Genomic DNA, 9,529 nt, shown 5'->3' with positions numbered 1-9,529 from the left:
TCACTGAACGAAGTGGAATCGACGAGATCACTGCGGTCGGGCGATTTCGTCGAGAGGCCGATCGCATGCACGAAGTATGTATGTGCTTTAGTATTTTCGTATCCTTCGTCTTCCGATGGTCATCGATCGGCGAGACATGCGATTTAAAGTAATGTCTTTCGGTCAGGTTGTTACTAGAAAAAATTATTGTACTTTAACAGGATTATTCTGGAGAGTATTTAGCATGCACGTCTATTGTTGACAGTAATAAATATGATATATCTATTTGATTTATCATTCTATTTATCATATTTATATTATAGAAATATCTAATAATGTTTAGACATAAAATATAACTTATTGGATTATTATTTAATATAAATCAACCAATGTGTAAACCAACGTGCATAGGTGTTACGTATCACGCGTTTAATAAAGACACTCTTCTCAAGCACACAGTGCGAGTACGCAATGACAGCAGTAATGGCTTTCGCTGCAATAAACCGCAGTGGTAAGATATGCACATTATTCAAGAAGGAAGAGGTATTGCCGGAGAGTAGGGAGGAAAAATGAATAATCGCGTCTGTTCGCCAGTTCCGTGCTGAGAATATCTGAAATTGGTTGCAATATGTAGTAGGCGAATCGCTGCACAGGAATTATCAAGGAAAAATTGCGTGATTTAAAAAAATGTTATGTTTGTAGTAATTGAATTGCATTATATTAATTTATAAAAAAATAAGAGAAAAACTCTTGATTCTCTTTAACGTCAAATATAATTATTTGGGAATTGAAAAAACTGGATAGAACAGTAAAGAAAAAATTAATAAATTAATTTATACAAATAGTTTTTTGATAAGAATATAATAGATTTTTTTCTAAGAAATATTAAATTTTATTTGCAAGATAATCTATTAACATTAATTTGAAAAATAAGGTACAGAATATTCAGCGTTAATTTATATAATATTAATTTATATAATAATATATAAAATTAAATATTTCAAGGCGACAGTAAATTAACTTTAATATATAGCCTTTATGAGATGTAGTGTCTTGTTGTTATCACAAGCGTGTTGTCATTCGTGCGATGACACTTGAACAATAAGGTATGGTATAGTGCCAGACGCTTCGTATATTCTCAAATTCCTTTTCAAAATCGCGACTGCGATAAGGAATAAAGGGAAATAATTTGTTGTAATTATTACGATTGACGATTAATTAATTTTTGGTAAACAACTATTATCAAAAGCGTATTTTATATTTTATTTGTAAATGATAATGCTTTGGGAATGGCTAATACCGATATATTTAATTACGACACATAATTAGAACATGCGATTAAGTCAAACTTTTTTTAAAAGTAATTTTTTATTTACACAATTATATCAATTATTAAATTTTGCTCTTATAAATTTTAAACTTGTATTTATACGAAACATATGTCAGCGATTTAATCATTTAACTTTTATTAAGCACATAATGAAATTACAACTGTACAGTTAAATGCGTTGTCGGAGATATATTTAAGTATCCTACGAAAAATAGTCATATTGTATCCTTAATATCTCTCGAAACAAATTTACCTTGAGATAAACTGTTTATATACATGCCTTTTTCACTTTCTTGATTTTGTATGTGTTATAAGTGGGACATAAATTCGGTAGATTATAATAATAAGAGGATATTTATAATTGTTTAGGAGTGTGGCTTTCAATTAACACCCGTTGTAGGCAGTTACAACTGGTACCTTCGGCAGCGCACAAATTCCTTACCGGTTCGGTGAGACATAATTTGTCCCGCGTCATAAATTACCCCTGCGACTCTCGGCCGTCCTGTAATACGCGCGTATGTGAGATCCTGCCTTATAAGGGCGGCCCATATTTTTTTATTTCCGCGTCTTAAAACTTTATCACTGTCCAATGACGCCACCGTTCTGCATAAATGTTCGCGATATGCATAAATATTTTTGTCTTCTTAATCTTAATATTTATACATGATTGTCAAAGGTTTTCAAACATAAAGACATAAATATTCGGTTGAAATTAAATTTGCAAGTTAATTTTATGACAGATATTAATATTTTTTCTTAAGTTAGCACGATAAGAGAGAAATAGTACTTTAATTATATGAAATGATAGAAGTGTATCGAGATAAATTTGGGTGCGATCAAAAGGTCGGAGTCAAAGTTACATTTAAAATTTACATGCGTTCGAGACCTCACAAAACTTTGCATTCCCCCTCGAAAGAAAAACAGCAACGATGTCGCATATGTCTTCGCGCGTTCCGCCGAATCTTAGGGTCCAATTATTTCGCTTGTTTTCTCGAAACCCACCATGACTCTTACATTCTCTGTAAAGAGAAACATGGCCTACAGTGTGTTATATGTTCGTTCGACGATCGCAATGATAAAAACTTGCCACAATGGTCGTGTATTTCTTCCTTTTTGCGAGATACTCTGTTGCGACAACAGTTGCTGTTACATTTTACTTATAATCGACTTCAAGTAGTATATTATGTAATGTTTGCCCGCAACAATATGCACACATTCGTGATGTAGACATCAAAGGTGTTTAAAATTTACGATAAATACGATGTAATATTAAAATACAATTGAATACAATATTTAAAGGACTAGTTGTCCAATATGTTCCGATGAAAATTATTCAATGAATATTTCAATCAACGGCGCGAACGATTTTTCAATATTGATGGAACGGAATTCGTTTTTTAACGACCGTGACAAATGCGCTCTATTTGCATCAATGCGTTTTACAATAGTAGGAAAAGAAGAAAGAGGAGAGATTGATTTAACGCTTCGCGTCAAACTCGAGGTGATTTTTCGTATTGGCAGCCGTATTTATGAGAGGATAACGCACCGGTTGTAGTGTTAATAAGTTGGAATGTATAATACATCTCATTGTCAGGGCAAATCAAAGACATGATCTTATCTTAAATCTTGATGTATCAATAATACTGCGACCTCATCTTCCCACACGTGTACACAATATCTTGTCGTGTATATTTTATCGCTTCAGCATTACTTTATAGCAAGCGGCATAAACCAGAGTCGCATCCTCGTGATGTCTACACTAAGAGAAGCATGCAAGATTATTTGAATATTGTAATTTTTTGCAATAATTCCAATTTCCAATTTTTATTTTCCGATACAATTTAAATTAAAGCAAAATTTTTGTTAAAAATGAAAAAAAAATATGCATAAAAGAAAATTAAATGAAGTCTTGGCGATGATGAGTTACGACTTTGTGTGTTTTTAACATGCATACACGTACACACACACACACACTTGTCATGGCTTTCTCTATTAGACGATTCTTTGAAGAACGACTTGGCGGTAGACACAGTGGACAGAGAGTGTCAAACGCAAACAAAAGTGGCGTCGTGCCACTTCGAAGGTGGTCGTTACCAAATTCGGTGTAACGAGGTCCATCTTATAGAAGATGGAACGCAGCGTCATAAATATTTCGTGTGACATTATTTCACATAAACATTATTTCACGCTATTGTATTTTACATAAAATTCGTGATTGCGATATAGGTATCGAGAAAAAATATACTTTCTATTTTCTTTTATTTTGTTTTAAAATAAAAAAAAAACATATGTACTTATATGTTTATATAAAAATATTAAAAATAATTATTATTAGGTTTGTGATCATAAAATCGTTGAGTTAGTTGATTAATATTGTCATGAACGTCGTGTTTACGTGTTATTGCGGAATGGTTATCAACACATGCAGTAATCTTTCTGCAAATATTCTATTGCGTGATCCTTATTGATTAGAATCCATAAGTTATACGGCGGCACATCCATCGGTACGGTATTGATTTTAGTTAGTAACACCTCTTATCGAAAGGAATGTTTCATCTTATAATGCCGGTAACATCGTGCCGCCGAAGCATTTCTCACTTTAATGCACGCGCGCTGGACACACATCATGAATTTACAGGAAGTTACAGGAAGTGTATATGGAATTTCAAGTCGGTGCTCTTTCTGCAATAGGAAGCCACGAGGGTGTATTATAAATTCTATTGCGGATTTTATCATGGTTGCAATAGCGGCAATCTCAATTTTAATCGGCGATAGCAACACAATTTTGGATTACGTCGTAAAGGCGCCTTACGAGCCATTCGAGACCTGCTGTCAGGAGGATGGCCGATTAATGTGGGAGTTTGCCTTCCGAGATGGAGTCATGCTGGCGCTAATTTACCGTTGTGTTTGAACGTACTATTAGACGCGTGCGTGAAGTATACTCGGAATTCACGTCTACCCACACCTCGAAGACGACGACGACGACGCACGTGAAAACGTATGCTTGCACGGACACTTGAACCTCGAACCCTGAACCTCTTTACGTCGCTATATACCTACCTACGCGGAATCTATACCGTACTCGTTAAGTCCGTCATTACCTGTTATTCGCGTGCGAAGAGAGGTTTCTCCGTGTATTGTAAGTTATTATTGGAATGCTGCCGTATTCATATATACTATTTTCATTCCGGCTCGCGTAATGGTCACGAGAATAAACTGCGCTCATATACGCGTATTTTGATTCGTAAATGTATGGTGCTTATTCACGTTGATGGAATATTGATGATGTATAGTTATTTATAAAAAAATGTAATTCAGCGAATTAAATTACTGCGTAGAAGAAGTAAGACTATAAAGTATATGGAACATTTATATATAGATTCTTGAACTTATATACCTAAAGTGACCAGGTATTTAAATTGCAAATATAAGACATCTTTTGCACTTAAAAGAAAATTATTATGTATACAACTTATTTAAAAAAATAATTTTTTTTTCTATTCCTATGGTGACAATTTCCTGGTAAAAATTGAAAATTTCTTCATGATCGAATTGACACGAGAAATAGGTTCTGGATTTTATAACCGTTTCTTCATATATTTCACATCGCTATATAGTTTCCATCAAGAGAGCCTTCGATTATCGATTCTTCCAATCATTTTATCTCGTTTGCGTCCGAACAGTTTCAGAAGAATACGAACACTCTCACATCATCCATCCACGAGGTTTACCGTTGGAAAGGCGCACGCTTTCAGGAGACTAAAATTCAGAGAAGAGCGAGAGTAATCGATTTATGATTCAAGGTAGTCGAAGAGGTCACGCGTAAGTGGTTCGACATAATTATACCATATATCCCTCTGATCTCTAGCCCGGAACGTTCCACCGCAATCGCGCGAGAGAATGGAGAGAGAGAGAGAGAGAGCTCGCACTTATGGGACAATGTGTGCGGTCCTACCCCATACACGATTGCACACCTACATATTCTCTCTCTCCTTTTCCCTTTCACGCCGAAACGGATGCTTTGTTTCAGATTAAAGTGCCGACCGTGTCCGTTTTGCGTTATCCCATTGGATACGTATAATCGCTCTGTAACGTAAAATCAAATTAGCAGGGATCCAGGTTCGGATGCACTTACGTCGAGTGTTTACAGCGCGGACCAGTTTTCCTCGTTAATATATTCCTGCGGTTTCCCCGTCATATTTTCCATCGGCGATCCCCGAAAACGGGAACCATTGACGCGGATCCCTGCGATCGTTCGCCGTACGTACCGGTGATTTTATGACTGTGCGGCCGCTTGCCTCTTCTTGTACACGATAATATTATACTGGAGTTTCATCGTTTTCTAATATAAGAGCAGTGCTGTTCCTTTACGGCCGATGCTTGTCACCGTATTCGTCTCATCGTCGCGTCGCGTTGTGTCGAGTCTCTCGCTTGACACGCGAGGCCGCTCGAAAGAGACGCGGAAACTTCGACCGAGGCGGTTTTACGACCGTTTCACGTTATTTCGTTTAATGATCTTTCAAAACTTGATCGCCGAATAATGTAGAAATGTTATTAAAGCTTTGTTGATTGCCACCGCATCGATTTAAGATACTTGACGAGACGTAGGATTTAAAAAGGAGAAGCGTTTGCGAGTAATTGTTCTGTAAAATATTTCCTTTTTATAATTAATATAAATATTTATTTTTTTATATAGATTTATGATAAAATTAATATAAATATATATCTATATATATTTATGATAAAATGGAACAATTTTATGATAAAAAAGAATTAACTAAATAATCAATTTATCTAGATCTGTTAGACAGTATATATTTACTAATAATCAAAAACTTGAGAAAAATTTAATATCAATGTTTATTCCTTCGTTATGTTATGTTTACAGTCTAATCTGTTTATCTTTGCATTATTTTGACTTTTGTTCACTTTTAATTATAATTATCTGACAAGTCTGGTACTTTCTATAAACTACACAAACTTTACCTCATGTCTGTTTCATTTACTTGTAACTACTTAACTCACTTCTTTTATATGTAAATTATGTCAGTTAGTTTATTTATTTTATTCATATTTCTTATAAATTAATAGATTATTATTAAAGATAACTTAATATTAGGGTCAAAACGTATATTTTGAATAATTTTTCATTTGAAAAAAATATTTTATTTAACGCCCCGATCTTGCATATTCCGACTTACATTGGCATTTATCTATTGCCTATTAATAATTTATGGTTTAATTAATTTGTTTAAAAAAAACCAGAAAAATAATCTTTGTTTTTTTATATATTTGAATATTCTTCCCTCATCTCCATAATATAATATAGATGCATAAATCAATTATTACGCTAATAAATTAATTTCATAATTAGAAGATTATTATATATTAATAATGCTATAAAAATAATCTTTTCTGAAACAACTTGCAGAAAATTGTAAAGAAAAAAGTCATTTTTAAAATAGATGGTCTTTAAGATTAACTAGTTCTTAATTAGTACATCACAAATGTCGCAACAATTTATCAGCAGATGTAATTTATATATTGGAAATAGAATTGATTGTTTAAAATTTTTTTCTCTAGATTATATTATAAATTTACTATTTTTTCATGTAATTTTCTATTTACTCATGTAATTTAATATTGCTGGCATGTTTGATAAAACGAGGTAAAGATTTAATAACTAATGATATTAAAACGAATGTAGTTTACAAGATTAACTGTGAAAATTGTAATGCATCATACATTGGACAAACAAAAAGACATTTATGCACTAGAGTGAAGGAACATGCCAGCAATATTAAATTACATGAGTCTAATCATTCGGTTTTGAGCAAACACAGATGTGATTTTGGGCATAACTTTGATTGGAAATCACCGACAATTTTACATAACGAGAAACATGTAAGAAAGAGAGAGATTGCTGAAATGTTCTTCATAAAGAAGCATGACAATACAGGTACAGTTAACCTACAGAAAGACACCGAGAATTTGACAAACATTTACGACAAAATAATAAAGATTGTTTAGTGGCGCGTTTCAAGTTTAGTCGTTGACGAAACATCATAACGATGGGACGTGTTCTTCTTTTAATTTTTAACTTTTAACATCATAACGATGGGACGTGTTCCTCTTTTAACGTTTAACTTTCGATTTCAAATAACACCGGTGTGATGTTATGTTAACCTCGGTTTAATTGATGGTATGTTTATAAAATTTATACTTATTTTATTAATTTAACACTTAAATGAGTTTTCGTATGTTAAAAAATATTGTGTAACATTATGTTGTAGAAATTTCACTTGAAAAGGACCACAACCAAATGGTCGAAACGTCGTGAAATAATCAAATAAAATTGCTAGTTACGTCGTAGTCAAGTCGTTTAAGCTTATTTTCACCACTAGCGACAAATATTAATTTTGATTGATATTAATTTTAATTGATCGTAAATATATTTTGTTTTTAAAGAAAGAGAAAGAGAAATAATTTATAAAGATTTAATAATTTTGATATAATCAATAAAATAGTTTAATTGAAAATAGAGGCAACTGACATCTAGTACTGCAAGAATTTACTGTCTACTCTGGCTGAGAAGGACTTGTGGGTTTATCTGAAGAGAATATCTGAAATATCTAGAGGTAACAAGATGAAATAAGCATGCAGATGTCTATATTGCCGATGTAACAGTTCGCGTAACAGTTGATACTGATATTGTACTTCTGAGACAGATGGTACTTTATGTTATTTTCATTAATTAATTTTTTTTGTTATTATTTTTATCTATCACTTATTACATTATAAGATATCTCATAGATATTTTTAAATTGTAAGAGATAGCTTTTTTTATATAAAATAAAGATGTTAAAAGTGTAATGACAATAAAATATTTTTAATAGAACAATACATTTTAGAAAAAAATTTAAACATAATAATATATTATTTCACATTATTGATTGTGTGTTATATGACTTAAAGTATTTAGATATTGACTAATGAGAAAATATGAAATATTAAATACAAACATATAAATTGAATAAATAAATGAGCTCGTTAATTTATAAATTAGAAATAATAAAACAACATAAGCCTATTACGAGCTATGTAAATTAATGTTAATTATTAAATACACACAAATAATAAAATTTTAAATACAAATAATTAATACAAAATTTTTTAATACAAAAAACTTTGAATATCTGAAAGTTTATAATAGAAATTCTTTAATGACCTAATTATTTACATCATTTTATAACAAAGTTTTATTTTTTTTAAATGTTCAATAAAAAAATTATGCCAGGTGTGGGGTTCGAACCCACGCTCCCAGATGGGAACCAGAACTTAAGTCTGGCGCCTTAGACCGCTCGGCCAACCTAGCTTGTTGTGATGGTTTAGCTTCCACAACATATTAGAATGATATACAATATATATATATATTATGTATGTATATATTAAGTGTTATGACAGATTATTTATAATATGAACATATTTTTAATAATACGTAATTATATAAATAAAATAATATTACATTTTTCTCATTTTTAGATGAAATGAATAGATAACGCCTAGTTTTTTAATAATAAACTTCAAAATAGATAAATTTGTTGCCTTTGTTATAAAACATTATAATCTAAATGTTTGTTTCAATATAACTTTTTTATAACTTATTAATTAAATCATAAATACATAATTTCTATTTAATATTTTCAAATACGACTTTTTTGAAATAACGTTATGATATTTAAATTACAACCTTTAAATAAAAAAAAATTAATTAACGCTTCTAATGCCTAAAACTTCTTAAAAAATGGAAAAGCAAATTTAAAAATATACATGGGAACTCGAGCAGTAAAGACGTAGGTATAGTGTTAACGCTTTGCACACTGTTAAATTTTTTGTCTACCATTGCGATTGATATGGGAAAACTATTTTATATGGTAAAACAATTAATAAGTTATTAATTTCTACCATTTAAATATGTAATTACATATATATATATATATATATATATATATATATATATTGCAATGCTAAATATCGAAACACATTTTTCGTTATATATATTTATGAAATAGATTAGGTAATGAGTATTAATATATATTTATTATTAGAAATTTTTATTTAATTTAATATTCCACGTACATTATATATATTCATATAAATTATAACACTTAAAATATTTCGGCAAAGAATTGTTAGTAGCAAGCAGTAATCAACTTTACT

At 31.1% G+C, this 9,529-nt stretch overlaps 1 long non-coding RNA gene and 1 other non-coding gene across 2 annotated transcripts; one reads left to right on the top strand and one right to left on the bottom strand.

Annotated features, from left to right (window-relative positions):
- The first annotated feature begins 7,275 nt into the window (after window positions 1-7,275).
- Window positions 7,276-7,664, top strand: LOC146719988 (uncharacterized). The gene is made up of 2 exons (XR_014926274.1): window positions 7,276-7,511; window positions 7,603-7,664. It is a non-coding gene; the product is annotated as an uncharacterized LOC146719988 (long non-coding RNA).
- A 936-nt stretch (window positions 7,665-8,600) lies between these two features.
- TRNAL-UAA (transfer RNA leucine (anticodon UAA)) lies at window positions 8,601-8,684 on the bottom strand. The gene has a single exon. It is a non-coding gene; the product is annotated as a tRNA-Leu (tRNA).
- Window positions 8,685-9,529: the final 845 nt, after the last annotated feature.

This window comes from Nylanderia fulva, unplaced genomic scaffold, assembly GCF_048542155.1.
Source record: "Nylanderia fulva isolate GAGA-0341 unplaced genomic scaffold, ASM4854215v1 Scaffold8, whole genome shotgun sequence".
Classification (NCBI taxonomy): domain Eukaryota; kingdom Metazoa; phylum Arthropoda; class Insecta; order Hymenoptera; family Formicidae; genus Nylanderia; species Nylanderia fulva.
Note: the sequence above shows the minus strand (reverse complement) of the source record. Positions and strands in the feature narration are given on the sequence as shown.